This window comes from Ceratotherium simum, chromosome 4 (assembly GCF_057802395.1).
Source record: "Ceratotherium simum simum isolate JZ-2026a chromosome 4, ASM5780239v1, whole genome shotgun sequence".
Taxonomy (NCBI): Eukaryota; Metazoa; Chordata; class Mammalia; order Perissodactyla; family Rhinocerotidae; genus Ceratotherium; species Ceratotherium simum.
The window spans coordinates 46,903,445-46,919,879 of record NC_141903.1 but is presented as its reverse complement, the minus strand read 5'-3'; the positions used below and the strand labels follow the sequence as shown (position 1 = coordinate 46,919,879).

Genomic DNA, 16,435 nt, shown 5'->3' with positions numbered 1-16,435 from the left:
ATTTATTTTTGCTTTTGTTGCTTGTGCTTTTGATGTTATATCAAAAAAATCACTGCTAAGACCAGTATCAAGGAGATTTTTCTCTATGCTTTCTTCAAGGAGTTTTATTGTTTCAGGTTTATGTTTAAGTCATTAATCCATTTTGAGTTAATTTTTGTGAGTAGTGTATGATAAGGGTCCAATTTCATTCTTTTGCATGTGACCATCCAGTTTTCCCAGTACCATTTATTGAAGAGACTATCCTTTCCCCATTGAGTATTCTTGGCTTTCTCATCAAAAATTAGTTGATGGTATATTCAAGGGTTTATTTCTGAGCTCTAGATTCTGTTCTATTGGTCTATGTGTCTGTTTTTATGCTGATGCTATACTGTTTTGATTACAATAGCTCTGTAATATAGTTTGCAAGCAAGAAGTGTAATGCCTCCAGGTTTGTTCTTCTTTCTCAGGGTTGCTTTGGCTATTTGGGGTCTTTTGTATTTCCATACAAATTTTAGAATTGTTTTTTCTATTTCTGTGAAAAATTCCATTGGAATTTTTATAGGAATTGCATTGAATCTATAGATGGCTTTGGGTAGTATGGACATTTTAGCAATATTAATACTTTGAATCCATGAACATGAGATATCTTTCCATTTAGTTGTATCTTCTTCAATTTCTTTCATCAAATTCCTAGAGTTTTCAGTGTACAGGCCTTTTAGCTCCTTGGTTAAATTTATTCCTAAGTATTTTATTGTTTTTGATGCTCTTGTGAATGGGATTGTTTTCTTTATTTCTTTTTCAGATATTTTGTTGTTAACGTATAGAAATGCAACTCATTTCACAATGTTGATTTTGAATCCTGCAACTTTACTGAATTTGTTGATTACTTCTAAGAGTTTTTGGTGGAGTCTTCATGATTTTTCATACAAAAGATCATATTATCAAGAAACAGAGATAATTTTACTTCTTCTTTTCCGATTTTGGTGACTTTTATTTCTTTTTCTTACCCGATTGCTCTGAATAGGACTTCCACAACTATGTTGAAAAGAAGTGGTGAGAATGGGCCCCCTTGTATTATTTCTGATCTTAGAGAAAAAGCGTTCAAGCTTTCACCATTGCGTAGATGTTAGCTGTGGGCTTGTCATATATGGCTTTTCTTATGCTTAGGTACATTTCTTATATACCCAATTTGTTGAGAGTTTTTATCATGAAAGGATGCTGTATTTTGTCAAGTGCTCTTTCTGCATCTAATGAGATAACATATGATTTTTATCTGTCATTCCATTAATGTGGTATATCACATTTATTGATTTGTGTGTATTGAACCATTCTTGCATCCCAGGGATAAATTCCGCTTGCTCAAGGTGTGTGATCCTTTTAATGTGCTGCTGAATTTGGTTTGCTAATATTTTGTTGAGAATATTTGCATCTATATTCATCAGGGATATTCACCTGTAATTTGCTTTTCTTATAGTGTCCTTATCTGGCATTCATATATGGGTAATGCTGGCCTTATAAGATGAGTTTGGGAATGTTCTCTCCTCTTGAGTTTTTGGGAAGAATTTGAGAAAGATTGGCATTGATTCTTCTTTAAATGTTTGGTAAATTCACAAGGGAAGCCCTGGTCCTGGGCTTTTCTTTGTTGGTAAGTTTGATCTCCTTACTCGTTATTGATCTGTTCAGATTTTCTATTTCTTCATGATTCAGTGTTGGTAAGTTGTATGTTTCTAGGAATACATCCATTCCTTCTACGTTATCCAATTTGTTGGTGTATGATTGTCCATAGTAGTCTTTTATGATCTTTTGTATTTCTGTGGTATCTGTTGTAACATCTCGTGTTTCATTTCTGATTTTATTTGAGTCTTCTCTCCTTTTTCTGTAGTTAGTCTAGCTAAAGGTTTGTCAATTTTGTTAATCTTTTAAAAAAATCAGCTCTTAGTTTCATTGACCTTTTTTATTGTTTTTCTGGTCTCTGTTTCATTTATTTCTGCTCTAGTATTTGTTATTTCCTTCCTTATGTTAACTTTGGGCTTAGTTTGTCCTTTTTTTCTAGTTCCTAGACATGTAGAGTTAGGTTGTTTATTTGAGATCTTTCTCTTTTCTTAATGTGGGCATTTATTACTATAAACTTCCCTCTTAGAATGCTTTTTGCTATGTTTGATAAATTTTGGTGTGTTGTGTTTCAATTTTTGTTTGTTTCAGGATATTTTTTTGATTTCCCTTTTGATTTTTTTTGACCCATTTGTTGTTCAGGAGTGTGTTATAGTTCTACATATTTGTGAATTTTCTAGTTTTTCTCCTGTTATTGGTTTCTAGTTTCATACCACTTCATTGTGGTTTGAAAAGATACTTGATATGATTTCAGTCTTCTTAAATTTGCCAAGATTTGTTTTGTGACCTATCATGTGATCCATCCTGGAGAGTGTTCTGTATGCACTTGAGAATAATATGTATTCTGCTGCTGTTGGATGAGAATATTCTGTATATGTCTGTTAGGTCCATTTGGTCTAAAGTATAGTTCTAGTCCAATATTTCCGTATTGATTTTCTGTCTGGATGATGTATCCATTGTTGAAAGTGGGGTATTGAAGTCCTCTGCTATCATTGTATTTTTGTCTATTTCTCTCTTCAGATCTGTTAGTATTTGCTTAATATATTTTGGTGCTCCTATGTTGAGTGCATATATATTTACAATTGTTATATCCTCTTAATGAATTGACCCCTTTATCATTATGTAATTACCTTCTTTGTCTCTTGTTACAGTTTTTGGCTTAAAGTCTATTTTGTCTGCTGTTAGTATGGGTACTCTGCTCTCTTTTGGTTTCTGCTTGCATGGGATATGTTTTTCCATCCCTTCACTTTGAGCCTATGTGTGTGCTTAAAGCTGAAGTGAGTTTTTTTTTTAGGAAGCATATAATTGGATCTTGTTTTTTTAAATTCATCCAACCACTTTATGCCTTTTGATTGGAGAATTTAATCCTTTTCCATTTAGAGTAATTTTTCATACGTAAGGACTTACTAATGCCATCTTATTAATTGTTTTCTCACTGTTTTGTAGTTCTCTTGTTCCTTTCTCCCTCTTTTGCTACCTTTCTTTGTGAATTGATGATTTTCCATGTGGTATGCTTTGATTCCCTTCTCTTTTGTGTATCTGCTGAAAGTTTTTGCTTTGTGGTTACCCTGAGGCTTACATAAAACATCTTATAAATATAACAGTCAATTTTACGCTGATGTCAACTTAACTTTGATCACATATAAAAACTCTTTTACTCCCCCCCTTTTATGTTTTTGATGTCACAATTTACCTCTTTTTATTTTGTGTATTGATTAACAAATTATTGTAGCTATACTTATTTTTAAAACTTTCATTCTTTAACCTTTATACTAGAGTTAAGTGATTAACACACCCCACCATATTACATTGTTAGAATATTCCTTCTTTTTATTGAATAAATTTGTATGTAGCATTCTATAAGTTTAAAGTGTACAGTAGGTTACTTTGATATACTTATATATTGTAATATGATTACCAATGTAGTGATTTTTATCGTATTACATAATTATAGTACAATATTATTCTCTATATTCATTATACTGCACATTAGATCTCTTTGGCTTATTTACTACTTGTTACAAGTTTTTAATCCTTAAACACCATCACTCTTATCCCCCCATTCCTAACCCCCATCCCCTGATAACCACCATTTTACTCTCTATTTTTTATAGGTTTAACTTTTTTAGATTCCACATATAAGTGATATCTATAGTACTTGTCTTTCTCTGTCTGACTTATCAAATTTAGCATAATATGGTCAGGGTCCATCCCTGTTGTCACAAATGGGAGAATAGCTTCCTTTCTCATGACTAAATAATATTCCATTGTGTATATGTATCACATCTTTTTATCCATTCATCTATTGATGGTCATTTGGGTTGTTTCCATAGCTTGGCTAAAGTGAATAATGCTGCAATAAACATGGGAGTGCATATATCTTGTCGAAATCCTGTTTGTATTAAAGTATTCCGAATTTGAGTATGTACTTACTTTTACCAGTGTGTTTTAGCATGAAAAAATATGAAAATATACTAATTAGCATCCTTTCATTTCAGCTTGAAGAATTCCTTTTAGCATTTCTTATAGGTAGGTCTAGTGGTGGTGAACTCCTTTAGCTTTTGTTTGTCTGGGAAAGTCTTTATCTTTCCTTCATTTTAAAGGCCAACTTTGCTGGATAGAGTATTCTTGGTTACCAATTTTTTCTTTCAGAACTTTTAATATATCATTCCACTTTCTCCTACCTGTAAGGTTTCTGCTGAGAAATTCGCAGAATTGGGGGGTTCCCTTGTAAGTTACAGGTTTCTTTTCTCTTGCTGCTTTTAAGATTCTCTCTGTCTTTGGTTTTTGACGTGTTTTATTATAATGTGTCTTGGAGAAGATCTCTTTAAGTTATGTTTGTTTGGTGACTTATGAGCTGTATAAACTTGAATATCCAAATCTCTCCCCAGATTTTGGAAGTTCTCAGCCATTATTTCTTTAAATAAGCTTTCTGCCCCTTTCTCCCTCTCTTTTCTTTCAGATATTCTAATATTTCACCAGATTACTTTTTTTAATGGTATCCCATGGATCATATAGGCTTTCTTCCCTCTTTTTCGTCTCCTCTGACTGGATAATATAAAAATATCTGTCTTCTACTTCACGGATTCTTTTTTCTGCTTGGTCCATTCTTCTGTTGATGTTCTCTATTGTGTTTTTCATTTCATTCATTATATTCTTCAGATCCAGAATTTCTCTTTGGTTCTTTTTTATGATTTATGTCTCTTTGATAACTTCTCGCTTTGTTTCTGTGTTGTTTTCCTGATCTTGTTGAATTGTCTTTCTTTGTTTTCTTGCAGCTTATTAAGCTTCCTTAAAATAGCTATTTTGGGGGCCGGCCCCGTGGCTTAGCGGTTAAGTGCGCGCGCTTCGCTACTGGCGGCCCGGGTTCGGATTCCAGGTGTGCACCAACACACTGCTTCTCTGGCCATGCTGAGGCCGCGTCCCACATACAGCAACTAGAAGGATGTGCAACTATGACGTACAACTATCTATTGAGGGGCTTCAGGGGAAAAAAAAGGAGGAGGATTGGCAATGGATGTTAGCTCAGAGCCGGTCTTCCTCAACAAAAAGAGGAGGATTAGCACGGATGTTAGCTCAGGGCTGATCTTCCTCACACACACACAAAAAAATAGCTATTTTGAATTCTTTATTGGATAAATCACAGATCTGCATGTTTTTGAGGTCAGTTACTCTAAGATTATAGTGTTCCTTTGGTGGTGTCATGTATCGTTGATATTTAATCGAAGTCTTTTGCTGCTGTCTTCACATTTGCAGTAGCAATCACTTACTCCAGTCTTTACTACTGACTTTGAGAGATAATACCTTCCATCACCTCTGCTAGGGATTCTGAGGCTTTCTCAGACCTTCTATTGATATTCCTGCTCCTCACTTCTTGCTCCCTCTTGTGGCAGAATTCTTAAATTGTACGCCTTCTCTCCATCCTGCAATGCACCAGGCAAGGTGATGACAGCCTCCCTTTTGCTGTCTCAAAGGTGGAACTAAAGCTCAAGTTTGTGGTCTTTCCCTGTGCCGCAGATTCAGGTGGCCTTCTGCACATGCTCACTAGCCATCTGCCAAAGCTTGCTCTCACCACTGTTGGGAGTGTACACAGACAGCTGGACACAGAGTGGGGGTGTATGTGGGTGAGGTACACAGAATGTTGGGAGTGACCGTGGGTCATTTGGAAGTATCTGCAGGCTAGGCATCCCCAGTGGCATGTGGGTTGTGGGCTTTTTGATGGACTCCGCAACACGGGTAGTAGGATCCACGTTCCTTTAATGCCCTCTGAGATTCTTATCTGCTGTTCTCCAGCCTCTTCCCTCCCCCCAGTCACGCAGCTCACAACTCCATACTCTGGATGTGGCAAGAGAAATGGGCCTCTTTGACAAAGTCCTACACAGCTGGGGAAGCTGTGTGCTCACTCACATGCTCTCACTTTCCCCTGCATGAGAAATCACAGGCCAAGAAGGGCTGTCTTGGCACTGAGCTGTGCTGCTTTAGGGGAAGGGTGATGTGGGTAAAGTCTAACTGTTCCTCTTACTTTCTCCATTGTGTCCAAACTTGTTTTTTTTTTTTGGCTCCAGTGATGTACTGGAGCTTCTCTGCTGGAAACCTGGGCTTCCACAAAGGCTCTGTCATCCATGGGTGATTGTCTAAGACAGTGTATTCCAGAGGCTCCTGGACTGTGGCCGCGATGGACTGGAGACAACTCATGGGCCACTGCAGGGTCCACAGCTGGGACCAAGGACTGTATATCTATTACCTGATGCATGGGTGGGCAAGACTCCTTCTGGGTCCCTTTGCGTATGGTGCTGGACCCCACAGCTCCCACAAAAGCACTTTGTCCATGGATGGATGCCAAATTGTTGTTGTTGGGGAGGATACCATAATGGATGTCTTTTTCAGACATGCTGCTGATGTCACTTCTCTTTAATTTCTCCTCTTTAATCTTCTAAGGACAAGCATAATGTCTATTTTAACAACTAAGAAAGGGAAATTTTTGGTTATCATGATAGGATATGGCAGACACTTCTTCCCTTCACCATGACAGAAGATGTGCCTATTTACTGATTTCACCAATTGGGACAGCATTTGCTGGGCTTCTCCTCAAGTTTTGAACTATTATTAACCGAGATATTTTATAGCAAACAGTTGTTCACCAAAAGTAAAGTTGTCAATGACTATGTATATGAAGTAGATCTTGATATTAAATTCAAAACAACTGTATAAATAGATTTTCAGTTGATACAGAGGCAAAAGCTATAATTAAGAAAAAAGAACAGTTAAGTTTAAAGTGTGATCTGTGAAAGAACTTAAAAGCTCTTTATTCTGAACATTTTAGGACTTTCACTGATGTTTTCATAAAGCAGGCTAATAGTCTATGCCAGAGGTGGCAAACTAGCAGGCTGGATGATTTGATGGATAATCATGTTTTTTTGGACCACGTGGCATTTTACATTAAAAATTTTTTTTTTTTGTGAGGAAGATCGGCTCTGAGCTAACATCTGCCAATCCTCCTCTTTTTTTGCTGAGGAAGACTGGCCTTGGGCTAACATCCGTGCCCATCTTCCTCCACTTTATATGGGACGCCTGCCACAGCATGGCCTGACAAGCGGTGTGTCGGTGCACACCTGGGATCCGAACCGGCAAACCCTGGGCTGCCTCGGCGGAGCATGAGCACTTAACCGCTTGCACCACCGGGCGGGCCCCTAAAAAATTTTTAACATAAAAATTAGGACTTTCATCTTCCTTGAAAAAATCAGGAGATTGGTAACACTGGCTTGACATTCTTATGGGGCAATAGACAGCAGATGGTGAAGGGGAGCTGTCGCTTTAATTTATTTATTTTTAATTGAGGAATAATTGACATATAACATTATATCAGTTTCAGGTGTACAACATAATGGTTTGATATTTGTATGTACTGTGAAATGATCACCACAACAAGTCTAGGTAACCTCTGTCACCATACACAGTTACAAAATTTTTTTTTTCTCATGATGAGGAATTTTATGATTTTTCTTAGCAACTTTCAAATATGCAATACAGTATTATTAACTATAGTCACCATGCTATACATTACGTCTCCATGACTTACTTATTTTATAACTGGGAGTTTATGCCTTTTGACCCCCCGAAGCTGCCCCTTTTAGATGAGCAAGTGCTCTCTGTGTTTTCCCAGGCCTTAGCTGGCCTGCTTGCTCTTCTCGTTGATCCTATCTGGCTCCTGGAGGCATCTGAGTTTGTGTTTTTGTGGGGCGTTCTAGTAGCAGAAGTCCTGCTGCCAGCTTTCTGTTGGACCCTTGATCCTCTGCTTTGTGAAGAAATTCTACCACTTAATTTATACGTTTGGCTTAAGGCTTCAATACTGAAATGCAATGTCCCTGACAAGGGAAATACCTTAGCTGTTATTATTAGTCACTGATGCTTGGGTATAAGAACTCCGTTTATTCTCAAGCTAATGTAGACAGGGAAGGAGAGTAGAAAGAACATGAGGGACCAGAGTTCAAAAGGAAATGTCCAGGGACCATCCCCGAGGAGGGAGGAGGGGTGAGGACACTGAATGTGAAAAATGGTAACCTTAACTATGACCACATTGCCCTCTTAACTTTTCCTAAGGCTGGCCTTTATTATTCACTTGTGATTCAGATGAATTGAATAACCGGAAACAAAGTGTCTGGAAACAAGTGTCAGCAAGATGAAATAGGGCAGACTGAGGGAAATGCCATGTGGTGGAAAACACGCTGTGGGAAAGAATATTTGTGAAAGAATTCTATGGCTCCATCGAGAGTGGTTGGACCAAGAGGAATGCCATTCTAAAAACAGAAGAGCCTGATATGGTACTTCCTGTAGAATCATCATGCTTTCCTTACAGACATAAACATGACAGGACCAGGAGGGAAATAATTTATCCCAAATGAAGGTATCATCCTTCTGGTTTCTTCTCTAAACCAGATGCTGACAATTTTGCAATCCTTCTCAAATTGAATCAGTTTTCAGTTGTGTCATCAGAGCAGTTGTAGGCTGAGTTGTTAGGAATCTGTGCTTAGGATAACTGGAGTTTATTTCAGTGCTTGTTAACTTTTTGAAACTATGGTCCATTAGGATCATGCTACTTATATTACTTAAATCTGATTTAACCTAAAGGGACACAATGCGAGAGTTGTGGCCAAAATAGATAATGCCTGTATATTTGTGGAATTAAGCTAAAAACTTTCCATTTTCAAATAAATGAATAGGATTATGTGCTCCACGGATGGTATTTCAATCCCTTGTGTGGGATCCATTACAATAGTCTATTTCAACACAAACATTTTTTTTTTAATAAGTCCTTCACTTTGTAGGGGAAAAGCTTAGTAGAATATTGCATTGTGAGTTTTTAGTATTAGCATTTCCTCAAATAAATATTTCTTCAGCGGGTCTAAAGCCAATGACTTCACAAGCATTTGGAAAGCCCATCTGTCAATGATTGCAGACTCTTTTTGAAATTGCCAAGTGTATACAGTATTTTAGTGTTAGCTCAGATTTTTTTTTTATCTGCCCTCTTTTGTATAGAGAGAGGTCTCTGCCTCTCTCTGGAAGTTCTCCTCACATTCTAGCTTTTTTGTTTCTTTTAACAGCTTTACTGAAGTAAAATTGATGTGAAATAACTGTACAAATTTAGGTGTACAATTTGATAGGTATTGGCATATGTATACAACCATGAGACCGTCACCTCAGTCATGGTAGTGAACCTGTTCATCACATACAAACATTTCCTCACACCCCTTTGTAATTTCTCCCATCCACTCCTCCTTGCCCCCAACTTCCCCAGGTAAACACTGATCTGCTTTCTGTCACTCTAGATTAGTTTGTATTTTCTAGGGCTTTATATAAATGCAATCATGCAGTGTGTTCTCTCTTATATCTGGTCTCTTTCACTCAGCATAATCATTTTGAGATTCATACATATTGTTGTGTGTATCATTAGTTCCTTTTTATTGCTGAGTAGTATTCTATTTGTATGGATATACCACAGTTTATTTATTTTTTCATGTGATTATGGACATTTGGATTGCTTCCATTTTTTGGCAATTATAAATAAAGCTGCTCTGGAAACTTGTGTACAAGTTTTTGTATGGACATAAGCTTTTATTTCTCTTGTGTGATACCTAGGAGTGGAACGGCTGAATCATTTGGTACTTGTACACAAGTGTTGAGAGATGCTTTATTTGTAATAGCCAAAAACTGGAAACAATCCAAAAGTCCATAAACATTTTAAGAACTGACAAACTTTTCCAAAATGGTTGTTCATTTTACATTCTCACTCGCAATGTATGAGAGTTGCAGTTTTTTCACATTTTTGCTACCACCTGATACAGTCAGTCTTTTTAATTTCAGTCATTTGAATGATATGTAGTATTTCTTATTGTAGTTTTAATTCATACTGTTCTAGTGACTAATGATTCTGAGCATCTTTTCATGAGCTTATTTGCCATTAGAACATCTTCCTCTGTGAAGTGTTCAAATCTTTTTCCTATTTATTTATTTAACTGTAATTGAGCTGTTTTCTTATTTAATATTCTTTATATAGTCCAGATACAGGTTCTTTATCAGATAATATTGAAAATATTTCTTCCATTCTGTGACTTTTCTTTTCATTCTCTTAATGGTGTGTTTTTGAAGAGCAGAAGTTTTTAATTTTGATGGACAAATTTATTAATTTCTTCTTTTGCAGATTGTGTTTTTGGTGCCTTATTTAAGAAATCTTTGCCCAACTCACAGTCACAAAGGTTTTCTCCTATGTTTTCTTCTAGGGGTTTTATACTTTTAGGTTTTACCTTTAGGTCTATGATTCATTTTGAGTTAATGTTTGTATGGTACGAGATTATGTATCCACATTTATTTATTTGCATATGGATATCCAATTTTTACAGCATTGTTGAAAAGACTGTTCTTTCTTCACTTAATTGTCTTTGTGCCTCTGTCAAAAGATCCTTGTCCATATATGTGTGGACTTATTTCTGGACTCTTTTCTGTTCCATTGATCTGTTTATCTATGTTTATACCAACATCACACTGTCTTGATTACTGTGGCTTTATAAGTCTTTAAATCAAGTACTATTGGTCCTCCAACTTTGTATTTCTTTTTCAAAGTTGTTTTGTATTGTAGGTACTTTGAATTTACATGTGATTTTTAAAATCAGCTTGTCAATTTCTACCAAAAAAGCTGCTGGGAGTTTGGTTGGTATTGTGTTGAATCTATAGATCTATTTGAGGGAGAATTGATATCTTAATAATCTTGAGTTATCTGACTCGTAAACAAGGTCTCTCTCTACTTCGAATATGTATATTCTGCTGTTGTTGGGTGGAGTGTTCTGTAAATGTCAAATAGGTGAAATTGGTTGATAGTTTTGTTCCATTCTTTAATTTCTCTCAGCAATGGTGCTAGTTTTTAGTGTAGAGGCCTTGCACATCTTTGGTCAGCTTTATCCCTAAGTGTTTCATATTTTTGATGCTATTGTAAATGGCTTTTAAAATTGCAGTTTATCATTGTTCACTGCTAGCATATAGAAATATAATTAATTTTTGTATACTGGTTTTTATCTGCAACTTTGTTGAACTCTCTTATTATTTTTAGTGGCTTTTTTGTAGATTCCATCAGATTTTCTATGTACTTAGATATGTTTACATAATCTGTAAATAAAGGCAGTTTTACTTCTTCCTTCCAAATATGGATATCTTTTATTTCTTTTTTCTTGCCTTATTATACTTGCTAGAACCTCCAGCACAATGCTGAACAGGAGTTGTAAGAGCAGACATCCTTGTCTGGTTCCTAATCTTAGGGGGAAAGCATTCATTCCTTCACTATTGATAATATTAGTAGCAGGTTTTTCTTATTTGCCCTTTATAGAGTTAAGGAAGCTCCGTTTTATTCCTAGTTTGCAGAGAATTTTTATCAGGAATGGAAGTCGCATTTTGCCAAATGCTTTTTTGACATTTTTTGCAATAATCATTTTCTGCTATTATGGATTTTTTTTTAAATTTAGGAACCAACTTACCTGGAAGACCTCCCAAAGGGGCACTGTGTTAGTTAGGAATCATATTTGGCTGCAATAAATAATATCTGAAAAACAGAAACATATACATACTAGAGGGTTATTATCTTTATGTAATGAGAAGTCTGGCAGTGGGTGGTTTATGGCATTCATTCATCCGTGCAAGGAATTCGGAGTGCAGGGTTCTGTGACTCCCAGGGCCCCACCCTCAGAGTTGCCTGATGGTATTTGCAGATTCAGCCATTTTGTCCACACACCAGGTATCAGGAAGAGGAAAGAGAAGGGGCATTGCACTTACCAATTAAGTCTGTCCCCCGGCACTGTTTTCCACATGGGCACTTCAATCCAGAAAGAGGGCTGGGAAATGTAGTTAATTGCTGGTCCCATTATTGTCCTTGGTGAAAGTGGGATTCTGTTACTAAGGATGGAGGGAAGAATAGACTTTAGCTATACAATCAGCAATGTCTTCTGAAGACACCTCTAGTGATTGCTCTTTGTACCTGTCCTTAGGAGCCGTGAAAAGCCCTATCAGGAATGGAGGGAAAGGAATTTTAGATATGGATTTTTTTTTCATTACGTTTACTAAACGCAAATTTCTAGGCTCCCAGTGTTTTCTCACTCTCCATGACTGATCAGCCATCTATGCAGATCACATATATGGTCCACTGGTGGCTGTGGGGCAAGAGCCCATGACCCCAGGCAGTGGGTTATGCAACTTTGGGGATGGGATGGACGAGAAAGGGGTATGAGGCAGCTGTTGTTGGCCGCTCTTTCTCGCAACTTGGTTACAAAGGTGTCCACTTCCTCAGTTCAGATGTTCTCTTTCATAAGACTCTCCTTGGTCTTACTCCAGTTGGAATTAATTGCTCCCTTTCCACAGCTCCCACAGTGTTCTTATTGAGATATAATTCATATACCATATAATACAACCATTTAAAGCGTACAATTCAGTGGGTTTTAGTATAGCCACAGAATTGTGCAACCATCACACAATTAATTTTAGAACATTTTCATCACCCCAAAAATCCCTATACCCGTTAGGCATCACCCCACTTTCACCTCTAGTCCCTCCCAGCCATAGACAACTACTAATACACTTTCTGTCTCTATAGATTTGCCTATTTGTACATTTCATATAACTGGAATCACTGAATACGCTCTCACAGCATTTTGCCCACACCTCTGATATTACCCTTGCATTTTGCTTTGTGGTTTTTGGGTTTGAGGGGACTATATTTGACTTCCTCTGCAGAATAGGAGTTCCTGGTCTGCCATCTTTGTAGGCACAGTAGCGCCTAGCAATGTGCCTGCTACATCAGTAAATATTAAATTGAAGGAAAAGAGAACTCCATTCCCTTTTGTAAATAAACACAATAGGGTAGGCTGTAATGTAATGTTTGGAAATATGAAGACAAAGTTATTTCTGTCTGTCCTTGAACACTGCAGTAGCAATTAGATTTTATAAAGACTTTGCAAATAATTGACCTCAAACAAAAGTATGGAGTGGATAAAATTTCTTTTGCAAGTCAGCTTTCTGCTTCCACTCTCTTCCTCATTTGAATCTTCTTACTTCTGACTCTTAGCCATCTAGTACACTTGCCCTAGTATCTGACCCCACACAACCTTCATCATCCTTTTTACCCCTACTCTCCACTTTAAAACTCATCCTACCTTTTGGTCCACTGAAGTCAAGTACGAGGGCTTAATCCTACTTCTGCCTCTAACACCAGCAACCAATATTGGGAAAATCATTCCATTTTCCTAGTCTCAGTTTCCTTGTCTGAAAAATATGGGAATGACATTCAGTAAAGGCCCCTTTAACTCTAAAATCTATGTTCTTCTTCAGTAACTCAAAATAAATGAGTGAAAATAAGATTTGTGACTTATGCTCTTTATTCATAACACCAGATAAAAGGAAATTCTGAGGAAACATGAATTAGCTGGAAGATTTGTTTTCAAGAGATACTTTGATCATGAAAACATTTTTCAACTTAATTTAAATGAATTGATTATATTATATCTTTTAGGACAACAGAAATTGTGCTCACTCTTACTTTCACCTTTTTTTGCCGTACCCTATATGTAAATCCAAAGGGAAATGTATGTGGCAGAAGAGAAAACTATTGAGTATAGTTAGTGGCTCTCAGTATTAAAGCCAAGTATTTACAAGTGAAAGGAATGAGGTCCATGGCAGTGGTAATGGGATTTAAATGGGTTTAGGATCTAAGGCTGAAATAGGAGCCTAATTAGAGAAGATTCCAGGGTCTTCATGTCATTCTTCACCTGTCCATCAGACAGACAGGCTGTCCACAGCTTTCACTTCAAAGATGTGGCATGTTCTTCTCATCAGTGTCTCTTGCCTCCCAGTTCTTGAGGGAGAAGATGTCTTGGCTGCCCCTTGCAACTTGATGTGTCTGCAGCAGTGTACTTAGTGTGGGTCCAGAGATTCAGTTTACCTCTGGTCTCTAAAAAAGACTACTGAAAACTCAGAATATGATATTTAATGATTTTTTTGTGTGTGTGAGGAAGATCGGCCCTCAGCTAACATCTGCCATCCTCCTCTTTTTGCTGAGGAAGACTGGCCCTGGGCTAACATCTGTGCCCATCTTCCTCCACTTTATATGGGACGCCGCCACAGCATGGCCTGACAAGCTGCGCATCGGAGCGTGCCCGGGATCCGAACCAGCGAACCCCGGGCTGCCAGCAGTGGAGTGCGCGCACTTAACCGGTTGGACCACCGGGCCGGCCCCTTAATGATTTTCTTAAAGAGGGATGTGAAAAATACATCATATTGGATAGATCATCTTTGCTAGCACTTTCTTGGTTTTAACTGCCCTTTAAAAAAATAAGAAGAAAGGACATGAATAGGGAATAAAATGACTATCTGTTTCTATTGATGCAAGAGCCACACTAATGATGGGTCTTCTGTACCTGTCCTTGAAATCTAAGCTATTGAGCATTTGCTAAGGGGGACCTCTGTTCCCTTTCTCTTTTCTAGTTCACTTTGGGATTTTCTACAGAACAAATTCATGTTGTTAACCTACCTTGGTTTCTCACGTGGAAGTTGTTAGTTGTGGAAGCTCAGCACCCAGAGTAAGTGGCATCTGAAGTTGAAAGAAGAAAGATGAGGCTGGGGTAGGGATCCAGCTCGGTTGATCTTCTAGAGGGAAGGTCTATGCCTGTCACCACATATGCCATAGTTAGTGTTCCTGCAATGGTGAGTTGGGACGTCAGAGAACACGGAGAGTTCTATAACTGACTCTCTTCTCCTCTGTTGTCTCCCTTTGCCCCTGCTGGTCTTACAGGTACTTGGTGAAGGCTATTGCTAGATGTGGAGAGTCCAGAGCTGGTGGGATAAGCGCATGGAGCAGAGATGGCACTTGTGTGACAGAATCTAATGTTGTGAAGATTCTACACCATGGCAGTAGAATTTTCTGTTTTTTCCTTTTAGAATCCATACCAATGATTTAGATCGTTATTTGACTTTAGGCTTCAATGCTCAGGGGTGATTCCATTGGCTTTAGCTTTAATTAAGAAAAAAAAATCATTAGGAAAGCAGATTCCGCCTTCTAATTGCTAATTAACTTACAAACAAATTATCTATTTGCTAATTATCTATTCCCATTTTGCTTCAGACTTTGGCCAAATGTTAGTTCAAGGTTTTCATAAAAATAATCTAAATTTTAAAATAACCGTCACAGGATTATTTTTTTCATCTATTATAATTGACTGGACTTCTTGCTGTTCATCATAAAACACAAAGTTTGGGGGCTGGCCCCATGGCTGAGTGATTCAAGTTCCATGCGCTGTGCTTCGGTGGCCTGGGTTCGTGGCTTTGGATCCCACTCATTGTCCATGGTGCGGCAGCACCCCACACACAAAATAGAGGGGGATTGGCAGCAGATGTTAGCTCAGGGTAAATCTTCCTCAGCAAAAAAACAGAACAAAAACCACAAAGTTTGTATCATCAGGAATCAAACATGAGAGCATTCATATAATTATTCAGCAATCTCAATGCATTCTGAAGCAGATCTCCTTTGATTTTTACACATAGAAATTCACTTAATATCCTTTTTTGGAATTAAAACAAGAGCAACAAAAAGTAATCGACTAGGATCGAAGCATACACAATTCTGATTCTTAATTCTCCTGGACACATGTTTAAGCTTTCATGTATTTTTTTACCCATTTTAGTAAAGATCATCTTGATATTGGAGGAAAGGTGATAGAGCTGCTTGCTCAATCTTACCTTTCTCCCTAGTTGATTCAGGTGGGTACAGTGGAAATCATTTGGAATGCCCCTGGGGTTAAGAGCCAACGCAACTACAAATCTGCAGCCTTTGCGATAACTGTGCATATCAAAGAAGTAGTTTGTGGGGAAGGAAAGATGAGTGGTAAAAGAAGGTGAAGAGGAAAGTAAAGAGTGAAAAAATGAAAGGAGAGAGAAGAAAAGGAGAGCAACAAATTGAGACCTGCCCATTGAATACCCCAAAATCTCCTCTCATGGCTACTCCCTCCCAGGTAGATATGAAACCCCAGGTTACTTGGATCCAATCCAAGTAAGTTCTCACAATTGCTTATATATCCAGATATTTTAAAGAATGTTTAACCAATGTGAGTGGCTAAGGTTGAAGGTAATGCTAATGTTCAGCACAGCATATTTTTGATGTCCCTTTCTATCAGCCCCCTGAACTTTGTTTTGGAAATCATCAGACTACCCACCCACTCATGTTTGCGATGATATCCCTTACCTCCATGGGTTGGGTCACACCTAAGATAAATTCACTAAAGACAGAGGAATTGAGATTTACTGTTTCCTAAAGACC

The 16,435-nt window shown here is 37.6% G+C and overlaps 1 protein-coding gene across 1 annotated transcript in view; it reads left to right on the top strand.

Annotated features, from left to right (window-relative positions):
* MEGF10 (multiple EGF like domains 10) overlaps positions 1–16,435 on the top strand; it is a 160,723-nt gene that overhangs the window by 62,093 nt on the left and 82,195 nt on the right. The gene's annotated exons all lie outside the window — the stretch shown is intronic.